The following is a 12,792-nucleotide window of genomic DNA, read 5'->3' as shown; positions in this document are numbered from 1 at the left end:
AAACATTTCAATATTATATTTAAAAATACTTCCAAAATAAAGAAATTGTACAAACAAAAGTCTCAGTTCGGTCAGAGACTCTGCGCATGCGCAGACTCATTCATTCTCTTATACACATGGCTTTCATGCATGGATTTGCACCATTATAGAATGAAAATAAATAAATAAACATGTGGCTTTAAATTCGACCTCCCAACGGATCGTATGTTGCCTAGTGGTCCGAGTGTCAGCCTGCGAACAAGTGGTCGTAGGTTCGATCCGCGCTCTTACAATTCGTTTTACTTTCACTTTTCATCTTATTATTATTATTTTTTTAATTTTCAGTATACAGAAAATTATTATTTTTCTTTTCAGGAAGTAAAATTTTGAACAGAATTAACAAAGATTTCAATATTATATATAAAAATACTTCCAAAATAAAGAAATTGTACAAATAAAAGTCTCAGTTCGGTCCGAGACTCTGGGCATGCGCAGACTCATTCCTTCTCTTATACACATGGCTTTCATGCATGGATTTGCACCATTTTAGAATGAAAATAAAAAAATAAACGTGTGGCTTTAAATTCGACCTCCAAACGGATCGTATGTTGCCTAGTGGTCCGAGTGTCAGATTGTGAAAAAGTGGTCGCAGGTTCGATCCTCTCTCTCGGCGTTCGTTTTAATTTTACTTTTTTTCATATTATTATTATTTTTTAAATTTTAAGTATAGAGAAAATTATTATTTTTTTTTTCAAAAATAAAAGTTTAACCAGAGTTTAGAAACATTTCAATATTATATTTAAAAATACTTCCAAAATAAAGAAATTGTACAAACAAAAGTCTCAGTTCGGTCTTAGACTCTGGGCATGCGCAGACTCATTCCTTCTCTTATACACTAGGCTTTTATGCATGGATTTGCACCATTATAGAATGAAAATAAATAAATAAACATGTGGCTTTAAATTCGACCTCCCAACGGATCGTATGTTGCCTAGTGGTCCGAGTGTCAGCCTGCGAACAAGTGGTCGTAGGTTCGATCCGCGCTCTCACAATTCGTTTTACTTTCACTTTTCATCATATTATTATTTTTTTTTTTTAATTTTAAGTATACAGAAAATTATTATTTTTCTTTTCAGGAAGTAAAATTTTGAACAGAATTAACAAAGATTTCAATATTATATATAAAAATTCTTCCAAAATAAAGAAATTGTACAAATAAAAGTCTCAGTTCGGTCAGAGACTCTGGGCATGCGCAGACTCATTCCTTCTCTTATACACATGGCTTTCATGCATGGATTTGCACCATTATAGAATGAAAATAAATAAATAAAAATGTGGCTTTAAATTCGACCTCCCAACGGGTTGTATGTTGCCTAGTGGTCCGAGTGTCAGCCTGTGAACACGTGGTCGCATTTTCGATCCTCTCTCTCGGCATTCGTTTTTTTTTTACTTTTCTTCATATTATTATTATTTTTTTAAATTTTAAGTATAGAGAAATTTATTATTTTTCTTTTCAAGAATAAACGTTTAACCAGAGATTACAAACATTTCAATATTATATTTAAAAATACTTCCAAAATAAAGAAATTGTACAAACAAAAGTCTCAGTTCGGTCCGAGACTCTGGGCATGCGCAGACTCATTCCTTCTCTTATACACATGGCTTTCATGCATGGATTTGCACCATTATAGAATGAAAATAAATAAATAAACATGTGGCTTTAAATTCGACCTCCCAACGGATCGTATGTTGCCTAGTGGTCCGAGTGTCAGCCTGTGAACACGTGGTCGCAGGTTCGATCCTCTCTCTCGGCATTCGTTTTAGTTTTACCTTTCTTCATATTATTATTATTATTTTTAATTTTAAGTATAGAGAAAATTATTATTTTTCTTTCCAAGAATAAAAGTTTAACCAGAGTTTACAAACTCTTCAATATTATATATAAAAATACTTCCAAAATAAAGAAATTGTACAAACAAAAGTCTCAGTTCGGTCAGAGACTCTGGGCATGCGCAGACTCATTTCTTCTCTTATACACATGGCTTTTATGCATGGATTTGCACCATTATAGAATGAAAATAAATAAATTAACATGTGTCTTTAAATTCGACCTCCCAACGGATCGTATGTTGCCTAGTGGTCCGACTGTCAGCCTACGAACAAGTATTCGCAGGTTCGATCCTCTCTCTCCGTATTCGTTTTAGTTTTACTTTTTTTCATATTATTATTATTTTTTTAAATTTTAAGTATAGAGAAAATTATTATTTTTCTTTTCAAGAATAAAAGTTTAACCAGAGTTTACAAACATTTCAATATTATATATAAAAATACTTCCAAAATAAAGAAATTGAACAAATAAAAGTCTCAGTTCGGTCAGAGACTCTGAGCATGCGCAAAATCATCCCTTCTCTTATACACATGGCTTTCATGCATGGATTTGCACCATTATAGAATGAAAATAAATAAATAAACATCTGGCTTTAAATTCGACCTCCCAACGGATCATATGTTGCCGAGTGGTCCGAGTGTCAGCCTGCGAACAAGTGGTCGTAGGTTCGATCCGCGCTCTCACCATTCCTTTCACTTTTCATCATATTATTATTCTTTTTTTGATATTAAGTATAGAGAAAATTATTATTTTTCTTTTCAGGAAGTAAAATTTTGAACAAAATTAACAAAGATTTCAATATTAGATATCAAAATACTTCCAAAATAAAGAAATTGTAGAAATAAAAGTCTCAGTTCGGTCCGAGACTCTGGGCATGCGCAGACTCATTCCTTCTCTTATACACATGGCCTTCATGCATGGATTTGCACCATTATAGAATGAAAATAAATAAATAAACATGTGGCTTTAAATTCGACCTCCCAACGGATCGTATGTTGCCTAGTGGTCCCAGTGTCAGCCTGTGAACAAGTGGTCGCAGGTTCGATCCTCTATCTCGGCATTCGTTTTAGTTTTACCTTTCTTCATATTATTATTATTTTTTTAATTTTAAGTATAGAGAAAATTATTATTTTTCTTTTCAAGAATAAAAGTTTAACCATAGTTTACAAACTCTTCAATATTATATATAAAAATACTTCCAAAATAAAGAAATTGTACAAATAAAAGTCTCAGTTCGGTCAGAGACTCTGGGCATGCGCAGACTCATTCCTTCTCTTATACACATGGCTTTCATGCATAGATTTGCACCATTATAGAATGAAAATAAATAAATAAAGATGTGGCTTTAAATTCGACCTCCCAAAGGATCGTATGTTGCCTAGTGGTCCGAGTGTCAGCCTGTGAACACGTGGTCGCAGGTTCGATCCTCTCTCTCGGCATTCGTTTTAGTTTTACTTTTCTTCATATTATTATTATTATTTTTTAAAATTTTAAGTATAGAGAAAATTATTGTTTTTCTTTTCAAAAATAAAGGTTTAACCAGAGTTTACAAACATTTCAATATTATATTTAAAAATACTTCCAAAATAAAGAAATTGTACAAACAAAAGTCTCAGTTCGGTCAGAGACTCTGGGCATGCGCAGACTCATTCCTTCTCTTATACACATGGCTTTCATGCATGGATTTGCAACATTATAGAATGAAAATAAATAAATAAACATGTGGCTTTAAATTCGAACTACCAACGGATCGTATGTTGCCTAGTGGTCCGAGTGTCAGCCTGTGAACAAGTGGTCGCAGGTTCGATCCTATCTCCTGGCATTCGTTTTAGTTTTACTTTTCTTGAAATTATTATTATTATTTTTAATTTTAAGTATAGAGAAAATTATTATTTTTCTTTTCAAGAATAAAAGTTTAACCAGAGTTTACAAACATTTCAATATTATATTTAAAAATACTTCCAAAATAAAGAAATTGTACAAACAAAAGTCTCAGTTCGGTCTTAGACTCTGGGCATGCGCAGACTCATTCCTTCTCTTATACACTTGGCTTTCATGCATGGATTTGCACCATTATAGAATGAAAATAAATAAATAAACATGTGGCTTTAAATTCGACCTCCCAACGGATCGTATGTTGCCTATTGGTCCGTCAGCCTGTGAACAAGTAGTCGCAGGTTCGATTCCCTCTCTCAGCGTTCGTTTTAGTTTTACTTTTCTTCATATTATTATTATTTTTTGTAATTTTAAGTATAGAGAAAATTATTATTTTTCTTTTCAAGAATAAAAGTTTAACCAGACTTTACAAACATTTCAATATTATATTTAAAAATACTTCCAAAATAAAGAAATTGTACAAACAAAAGTCTCAGTTCGGTCAGAGACTCTGCGCATGCGCAGACTCATTCATTCTCTTATACACATGGCTTTCATGCATGGATTTGCACCATTATAGAATGAAAATAAATAAATAAACATGTGGCTTTAAATTCGACCTCCCAACGGATCGTATGTTGCCTAGTGGTCCGAGTGTCAGCCTGCGAACAAGTGGTCGTAGGTTCGATCCGCGCTCTTACAATTCGTTTTACTTTCACTTTTCATCTTATTATTATTATTTTTTTAATTTTCAGTATACAGAAAATTATTATTTTTCTTTTCAGGAAGTAAAATTTTGAACAGAATTAACAAAGATTTCAATATTATATATAAAAATACTTCCAAAATAAAGAAATTGTACAAATAAAAGTCTCAGTTCGGTCCGAGACTCTGGGCATGCGCAGACTCATTCCTTCTCTTATACACATGGCTTTCATGCATGGATTTGCACCATTTTAGAATGAAAATAAAGAAATAAACGTGTGGCTTTAAATTCGACCTCCAAACGGATCGTATGTTGCCTAGTGGTCCGAGTGTCAGATTGTGAAAAAGTGGTCGCAGGTTCGATCCTCTCTCTCGGCGTTCGTTTTAATTTTACTTTTTTTCATATTATTATTATTTTTTAAATTTTAAGTATAGAGAAAATTATTATTTTTTTTTCAAAAATAAAAGTTTAACCAGAGTTTACAAACATTTCAATATTATATTTAAAAATACTTCCAAAATAAAGAAATTGTACAAACAAAAGTCTCAGTTCGGTCTTAGACTCTGGGCATGCGCAGACTCATTCCTTCTCTTATACACTAGGCTTTTATGCATGGATTTGCACCATTATAGAATGAAAATAAATAAATAAACATGTGGCTTTAAATTCGACCTCCCAACGGATCGTATGTTGCCTAGTGGTCCGAGTGTCAGCCTGCGAACAAGTGGTCGTAGGTTCGATCCGCGCTCTCACAATTCGTTTTACTTTCACTTTTCATCATATTATTATTTTTTTTTTTTAATTTTAAGTATACAGAAAATTATTATTTTTCTTTTCAGGAAGTAAAATTTTGAACAGAATTAACAAAGATTTCAATATTATATATAAAAATTCTTCCAAAATAAAGAAATTGTACAAATAAAAGTCTCAGTTCGGTCAGAGACTCTGGGCATGCGCAGACTCATTCCTTCTCTTATACACATGGCTTTCATGCATGGATTTGCACCATTATAGAATGAAAATAAATAAATAAAAATGTGGCTTTAAATTCGACCTCCCAACGGGTTGTATGTTGCCTAGTGGTCCGAGTGTCAGCCTGTGAACACGTGGTCGCATTTTCGATCCTCTCTCTCGGCATTCGTTTTTTTTTTACTTTTCTTCATATTATTATTATTTTTTTAAATTTTAAGTATAGAGAAATTTATTATTTTTCTTTTCAAGAATAAACGTTTAACCAGAGATTACAAACATTTCAATATTATATTTAAAAATACTTCCAAAATAAAGAAATTGTACAAACAAAAGTCTCAGTTCGGTCCGAGACTCTGGGCATGCGCAGACTCATTCCTTCTCTTATACACATGGCTTTCATGCATGGATTTGCACCATTATAGAATGAAAATAAATAAATAAACATGTGGCTTTAAATTCGACCTCCCAACGGATCGTATGTTGCCTAGTGGTCCGAGTGTCAGCCTGTGAACACGTGGTCGCAGGTTCGATCCTCTCTCTCGGCATTCGTTTTAGTTTTACCTTTCTTCATATTATTATTATTATTTTTAATTTTAAGTATAGAGAAAATTATTATTTTTCTTTCCAAGAATAAAAGTTTAACCAGAGTTTACAAACTCTTCAATATTATATATAAAAATACTTCCAAAATAAAGAAATTGTACAAACAAAAGTCTCAGTTCGGTCAGAGACTCTGGGCATGCGCAGACTCATTTCTTCTCTTATACACATGGCTTTTATGCATGGATTTGCACCATTATAGAATGAAAATAAATAAATTAACATGTGTCTTTAAATTCGACCTCCCAACGGATCGTATGTTGCCTAGTGGTCCGACTGTCAGCCTACGAACAAGTATTCGCAGGTTCGATCCTCTCTCTCCGTATTCGTTTTAGTTTTACTTTTTTTCATATTATTATTATTTTTTTAAATTTTAAGTATAGAGAAAATTATTATTTTTCTTTTCAAGAATAAAAGTTTAACCAGAGTTTACAAACATTTCAATATTATATTTAAAAATACTTCCAAAATAAAGAAATTGTACAAACAAAAGTCTCAGTTCGGTCAGAGACTCTGGGCATGCGCAGACTCATTCCTTCTCTTATACACATGGCTTTCATGCATGGATTTGCACCATTATAAAATGAAAATAAATAAATAAACATGTGGCTTTAAATTCGACCTCCCAACGGATCGTATGTTGCCTAGTGGTCCGAGTGTCAGCCATCGAACAAGTGGTCGTAGGTTCGATCCGCGCTCTCACCAATCGTTTTACTTTCACTATTCATCATATAATTATTTTTTTAATTTTTATTTTAAGTATAGAGAAAATTATTATTTTTCTTTTCAGGAAAAAAAAATTTGAACAGAATTAACAAAGATTTCAATATTATATATAAAAATACTTCCAAAATAAAGAAATTGTACAAATAAAAGTCTCAGTTCGGTCAGAGACTCTGGGCATGCGCAGACTCATTCCTTCTCTTATACACATGGCTTTCATGCATGGATTTGCACCATTATAGAATGAAAATAAATAAATAAACATGTGGCTTTAAATTCGACCTCCCAACGGATCGTATGTTGCATAGTGGTCCGAGTGTCAGCCTGCGAACAAGTGGTCGTAGGTTCGATCCTCTCTCTCGGCATTCGCTTTATTTTTACTTTTCTTCATATTATTATTATTTTTTTTAATTTTAAGTATAGAGAAAATTATTATTTTTCTTTTCAAGAATAAAAGTTTAACCAGAGTTTACAAACATTTCAATATTATATTTAAAAATACTTCCAAAATAAAGAAATTGTACAAACAAAAGTCTAAGTTCGGTCAGAGAATCTGAGCATGCGCAGACTCATTCCTTCTCTTATACACATGGCTTTCATGCATGGATTTGCACCATTATAAAATGAAAATAAATAAATAAACATGTGGCTTTAAATTCGACCTCCCAACGGATCGTATGTTGCCTAGTGGTCCGAGTGTCAGCCATCGAACAAGTGGTCGTAGGTTCGATCCGCGCTCTCACCAATCGTTTTACTTTCACTATTCATCATATAATTATTTTTTTAATTTTTATTTTAAGTATAGAGAAAATTATTATTTTTCTTTTCAGGAAAAAAAAATTTGAACAGAATTAACAAAGATTTCAATATTATATATAAAAATACTTCCAAAATAAAGAAATTGTACAAATAAAAGTCTCAGTTCGGTCAGAGACTCTGGGCATGCGCAGACTCATTCCTTCTCTTATACACATGGCTTTCATGCATGGATTTGCACCATTATAGAATGAAAATAAATAAATAAACATGTGGCTTTAAATTCGACCTCCCAACGGATCGTATGTTGCATAGTGGTCCGAGTGTCAGCCTGCGAACAAGTGGTCGTAGGTTCGATCCTCTCTCTCGGCATTCGCTTTATTTTTACTTTTCTTCATATTATTATTATTTTTTTTAATTTTAAGTATAGAGAAAATTATTATTTTTCTTTTCAAGAATAAAAGTTTAACCAGAGTTTACAAACATTTCAATATTATATTTAAAAATACTTCCAAAATAAAGAAATTGTACAAACAAAAGTCTAAGTTCGGTCAGAGAATCTGAGCATGCGCAGACTCATTCCTTCTCTTATACACATGGCTTTCATGCATGGATTTGCAGCATTATAGAATGAAAATAAATAAATAAACATCTGGCTTTAAATTCGACCTCTCAACGGATCGTATGTTGCCTAGTGGTTCGAGTGTCAGCCTGCAAACAAGTGGTCGTAGGTTCGATCCGCGCTCTCTCCATTCCTTTTACTTTCCCTTTTCATCATATTATTATTATTATTATTATTTTAATTTTAAGTATAGAGAAAATTATTATTTTTCTTTTCAGGAAGTAAAATTTTGAACAGAATTAACAAAGATTTCAATATTATATATAAAAATACTTCCAAATAAAGAAATTGTACAAATAAAAGTCTCAGTTCGGTTAGAGACTCTGGGCATGCGCAGACTCTTTCCTTCTCTTATACACATGGCTTTCATGCATGGATTTGCACCATTATAGAATGAAAATAAATAAATAAACATGTGGCTTTAAATTCGACCTCCCAACGGATCGTATGTTGCCTAGTGGTCCGAGTGTCAGCCTGCGAACAAGTGGTCGTAGGTTCGATCTGCGCTCTCACCATTCGTTTTACTTTCACTTTTCATCATCATCATATTATTTTTTTTTTCAATTTAAGTATAGAGAAAATTATTATTTTTCTTTTCAAGAACAAATGTTTAACCAGAGTTTACAAACATTTCAATATTATATTTAAAAATACTTCCAAAATAAAGAAATTGTACAAACAAAAGTCTCAGTTCGGTCAGAGACTCTGGGCATGCGCAGACTCATTCCTTCTCTTATACAGATGGCTTTCATGCATGGATTTGCACCTTTACAGAATGAAAATAAATAAATAAACATGTGGCTTTAAATTCGACCTCTCAACGGATCGTATGTTGCCTAGTGTTCCGAGTGTTTGCTTTCGAACAAGTGGTCGTAGGTTCGATCCGCGCTCTCGCCATTCGTTTTACTTTCAATTTTCATCATATTATTTTTTTTTTTTAAATTTTATGTATAGAGAAAAATATTATTTTTCTTTTCAGGAAGTAAAATTTTGAACAGAATTAACAAAGATTTCAATATTATATATAAAAATACTTCCAAAATAAAGAAATTGAACAAATAAAAGTCTCAGTTCGGTCAGAGACTCTGAGCATGCGCAAAATCATCCCTTCTCTTATACACATGGCTTTCATGCATGGATTTGCACCATTATAGAATGAAAAAAAATAAATAAACATCTGGCTTTAAATTCGACCTCCCAACGGATCATATGTTGCCGAGTGGTCCGAGTGTCAGCCTGCGAACAAGTGGTCGTAGGTTCGATCCGCGCTCTCACCATTCCTTTCACTTTTCATCATATTATTATTCTTTTTTTGATATTAAGTATAGAGAAAATTATTATTTTTCTTTTCAGGAAGTAAAATTTTGAACAAAATTAACAAAGATTTCAATATTAGATATCAAAATACTTCCAAAATAAAGAAATTGTAGAAATAAAAGTCTCAGTTCGGTCCGAGACTCTGGGCATGCGCAGACTCATTCCTTCTCTTATACACATGGCCTTCATGCATGGATTTGCACCATTATAGAATGAAAATAAATAAATAAACATGTGGCTTTAAATTTGACCTCCCAACGGATCGTATGTTGCCTAGTGGTCCGAGTGTCAGCCTGCGAACAAGTGGTCGTAGGTTCGATCCGCGCTCTCACCATTCGTTTTACTTTCACTTTTCATCATATTATTATTTATTTTTTTTAATTTTAAGTACAGAGAAAATTATTATTTTTCTTTTCAGGAAGTAAAATTTTGAACAGAATTAACAAAGATTTCAATATTATATATAAAAATACTTCCAAAATAAAGAAATTGTACAAATGAAAGTCTCATTTCGGTCAGAGACTCTGGGCATGCGCAGACTCATTACTTCTCTTATACACATGGCTTTCATGCATGGATTTGCACCATTATAGAATGAAAATAAATAAATAAACATGTGGCTTTAAATTCGACCTCCCAACGGATCGTATGTTGCCTAGTGGTCCCAGTGTCAGCCTGTGAACAAGTGGTCGCAGGTTCGATCCTCTATCTCGGCATTCGTTTTAGTTTTACCTTTCTTCATATTATTATTATTTTTTTAATTTTAAGTATAGAGACAATTATTATTTTTCTTTTCAAGAATAAAAGTTTAACCATAGTTTACAAACTCTTCAATATTATATATAAAAATACTTCCAAAATAAAGAAATTGAACAAATAAAAGTCTCAGTTCGGTCAGAGACTCTGGGCATGCGCAAAGTCATTCCTTCTCTTATGCACATGGCTTTCATGCATGGATTTGCACCATTATAGAATGAGAATAAATAAATAAACATGTGGCTTTAAATTCGACCTCCCAACGGATCGTATGTTGCCTAGTGGTCCGAGTGTCAGCCTGCGAACAAGTGGTCGTAGGTTCGATCCGCGCTCTCACCATTCGTTTTACTTTCACTTTTCATCATATTATTTTTTTTTTTAATTTTAAGTATAGAGAAAATTATTATTTTTCTTCTCAGGAAGTAAAATTTTGAACAAAATTAACAAAGATTTCAATATTAGATATCAAAATACTTCCAAAATAAAGAAATTGTACAAATAAAAGTCTCAGTTCGGTCAGAGACTCTGGGCATGCACAGACTCATTCCTTCTCTTATACACATGGCTTTCATGCATGGATTTGCACCATTATAGAATGAATATAAATAAATAAACATGTGGCTTTAAATTCGACCTCCCAACGGATCGTATGTTGCCTAGTGGTCCGAGTGTCAGCCTGCGAACAAGTGGTCGTAGGTTCGATCTGCTCTCTCACCATTCGTTTTACTTTCACTTTTCATCATATTATTATTATTATTTTTTAATTTTAAGTATAGAGAAAATTATTATTTTTCTTTTCAGGAAGTAAAATTTTGAACAGAATTAACAAAGATTTCAATATTATATATAAAAATAATTCCAAAATAAAGAAATTGTGCAAATAAAAGTCTCAGTTCGGTCAGAGACTCTGGGCATGCGCAGACTCATTCCTTCTCTTATACACATGGCTTTCATGCATGGATTTGCACCATTATAGAATGAAAATAAATAAATAAACATGTGGCTTTAAATTCGACCTCCCAACGGATCGTGTGTTGCCTAGTGGTCCGAGTGTCAGCCTGCGAACAAGTGGTCGTAGGTTCGATCTGCGCTCTCACCATTCGTTTTACTTTCACTTTTCATCATATTATTATTATTTTTTTTTAATTTTAAGTATAGAGAAAATTATTATTTTTCTTTTCAGGAAGTAAAATTTTGAACAGAATTAACAAAGATTTCAATATTATATATAAAAATAATTCCAAAATAAAGAAATTGTGCAAATAAAAGTCTCAGTTCGGTCAGAGACTCTGGGCAAGGGCAGACTCATTCCTTCTCTTATACACATGGCTTTCATGCATGGATTTGCACCATTATAGAATGAAAATAAATAAATAAACATGTGGCTTTAAATTCGACCTCCCAACGGATCGTGTGTTGCCTACTGGTCCGAGTGTCAGCCTGCGAACAAGTGGTCGTAGGTTCGATCCTCTCTCTCGGCATTCGTTTTAGTTTTACTTTTCTTCATATTATTATTATTTTTTTAATTTTAAGTATAGAGAAAATTATTATTTTTCTTTTCAAGAATAAAAGTTTAACCAGAGTTTACAAACATTTCAATATTATATTTAAAAATACTTCCAAAATAAAGAAATTGTACAAACAAAAGTCTAAGTTCGGTCCGAGACTCTGGGCATGCGCAGACTCATTCCTTCTCTTATACACATGGCTTTCACTCATGGATTTGCACCATTATAGAATGAGAATAAATAAATAAACATGTGGCTTTAAATTCGACCTCCCAACGGATCGTATGTTGCCTAGTGGTCCGAGTGTCAGCCTGCAAACAAGTGGTCGTAGTTTCGATCTGCGCTCTCACCATTCGTTTTACTTTCACTTTTCATCATATTATTATTATTTTTTTTAATTTTAAGTATAGAGAAAATTATTATTTTTCTTTTCAGGAAGTAAAATTTTGAACAGAATTAACAAAGATTTCAATATTATATATAAAAATAATTCCAAAATAAAGAAATTGTGCAAATAAAAGTCTCAGTTCGGTCAGAGACTCTGGGCATGCGCAGACTCATTCCTTCTCTTATACACATGGCTTTCATGCATGGATTTGCACCATTATAGAATGAAAATAAATAAATAAACATGTGGCTTTAAATTCGACCTCCTAACGGGTAGTCTGTTGCCTAGTGGTCCGAGTGTCAGCCTGCGAACAAGTGGTCGTAGGTGCGATCCGCGCTCTCACCGTTCGCTTTACTTTCACTTTTCATCATATTATTATTTTTTTTTTTAATTTAAGTATAGAGAAAATTATTATTTTTCTTTTCAAGAACAAACGTTTAAACAGAGTTTACAAACATTTCAATATTATATTTAAAAATACTTCCAAAATAAAGAAATTGTACAAACAAATGTCTCAGTTCGGTCAGAGACTCTGGGCATGCGCAGACTCATTCCTTCTCTTATACAGATGGCTTTCATGCATGGATTTGCACCATTACAGAATGAAAATAAATAAATAAACATGTGGCTTTAAATTCGACCTCTCAACGGATCGTATGTTGCCTAGTGTTCCGAGTGTTAGCTTTCGAACAAGTGGTCGTA

This window comes from Argiope bruennichi, chromosome 11 (assembly GCF_947563725.1).
Source record: "Argiope bruennichi chromosome 11, qqArgBrue1.1, whole genome shotgun sequence".
Taxonomy (NCBI): Eukaryota; Metazoa; Arthropoda; class Arachnida; order Araneae; family Araneidae; genus Argiope; species Argiope bruennichi.
The sequence above is the reverse complement of the archived record's forward strand: the minus strand, read 5'-3'. Positions refer to the sequence as shown.